Source organism: Copadichromis virginalis, linkage group LG16 (genome assembly GCF_057382275.1).
Source record: "Copadichromis virginalis isolate Kocher_CV1m ecotype Utaka linkage group LG16, C_Virginalis_male_GT1.1, whole genome shotgun sequence".
Lineage (NCBI taxonomy): Eukaryota > Metazoa > Chordata > Actinopteri > Cichliformes > Cichlidae > Copadichromis > Copadichromis virginalis.
Window position 1 is genome coordinate 27,157,089 of NC_140633.1, and position 1,789 is coordinate 27,158,877.

At 39.1% G+C, this 1,789-nt stretch overlaps 1 non-coding gene across 1 annotated transcript; it reads right to left on the reverse strand.

Moving 5' to 3' along the window:
* Nucleotides 1-1,367: 1,367 nt before the first annotated feature.
* LOC146690970 (U2 spliceosomal RNA) lies at nucleotides 1,368-1,558 on the reverse strand. Its single transcript, XR_014915853.1, has one exon. It is a non-coding gene; the product is annotated as a U2 spliceosomal RNA (small nuclear RNA).
* Nucleotides 1,559-1,789: the final 231 nt, after the last annotated feature.

Here is a 1,789-nt window from a genome sequence, read left to right on the forward strand (position 1 = left end):
TAATTCTGCACAGTAATAGTCACCTGCACACACAGATATCCCCCTAAAATAGCTAAAACTAAAAACAAACTAAAAACTACTTCCAAAAACATTCAGCTTTGATATTAATGAGTTTTTTGGGTTCATTGAGAACATGGTTGTTGTTCAATAAGAAAATTATTCCTCAAAAATACAACTTGCCTAATAATTCTGCACTCCCTGTATTATGCCAGGTCACAAAGGCAGCAGCCTAGGCAAAGAAACCCAGACTCACCCATTAGAAGGTTTCTCCCTGTTAAAGGGAGATTTTCTTTTCCACTCTCGCCAAGTGGCTGCTCATAGAGGGCCGTCTGATTGTTGATGTTTTCTCTGTATTTTTGTTTCTGCTTATTGTTTTTGCCAGGCAACAAGTAGGAAATATCAGAGTTAATAAGAACGGAAACAACTACTGCTGCTTAGCTGTACTACTTTGGAAATGATAAGACTCTGGACTCAAAGGCAAATGTTTCCTTTAAAGCATGAATACCAGGAATATATTGTAATCAGACAACTTGGCCTTTAACAGCAAGAGACTATCTTGTGCTTCTTGATGTTTATTGGTTGTTGGCAACACAACCACAGACAGTATATAAAATATGGATGTAGGTTCTGAAATGTAAAGCCAACATACAAGTGCCTTAAAGTTGGATTATTTTAATTGTTACCAGTAAAATGTGTGAATTCATCAGGGAGCAAGGTCCAAAGAGAGCAGAAAACCTACAGAGCTCTGTCACTCTCTGGTGGTCGACAGGGGGATAACTACACTGTGAGCTTTATCACGCTCAGTGCTGTGCAGAGCATTAACCAAATTTTTACCAAGATGGCAAAAAGAAGAGTTAAACCAATTAACCTATTTCAGTATGAGTCCTCTGTGGATGAAGAACAGAATGCGCTGTTTACACTTCAGTTAGGAGAGCTGTCGGTCTCTACTGGAAAACAGAGGCAAGTGCCGGCTTTAACTCAGAGCTGTGAACACACGGTTGTATTTTCATTAGAACTTTTTCAAATAATGTAACTAATTTAAAATTTATTTTTTTGTTATTTCTACAGTAAAGTTCACGCTTTGGCCATTTTTCTGTGCCATAATTTGGTTTTCTTAGAACAATCACACTCATAAGTGGAAAAAAGTGTTCTTTCTCCACGTTTCTCACATCAAAATAAACCAGACTTTCAAAATTTACTGACATCAGTTGTGCATACACTGTTTTGTTTTGAAAATTTTCCACACAATGGGATCAAAAAGGGTACATTATTTATTCACTGCAAATAATCCAAAATTAATTTCAGCTTTGAACTAAGTACCCTGAAAACGCAGTCGTAGCCATCATATTAACTTTAAACATAATAAGGGTGGGTGCACCGTTCTTGGAAGTACTGCAATACCAAGTCGATGCGTGGAGTGGACGGAGCAAGCCCCTATTCCATCTCCCTGTTCCAAAAATCAATTTAATATATGGTCCCCGGGTAGGGGACGTATCAGATATTAAACTGATAAGAACAGATACTACACTTGATCTTAGCCAAAAGGCCGAGAAGCGATGTCGCATTCGGCTCGGAGGAAACGGCCTGGTTCCCAGCGCCGTCTCTCTGACTCATGGTTTGGAAGCTGAACTGCTGATATTTTGTACTGAATTATCACACAAACAAGAGCAACCATGTTCCCTCACACATCTTATATCGCTGGGTTTGTGTTGCGGTAAATTTAACTTGCGAGCATTTATAACGCAAACGTTATTGCGGCTTCCTGGACACGTGACACGCTTTGATCCAA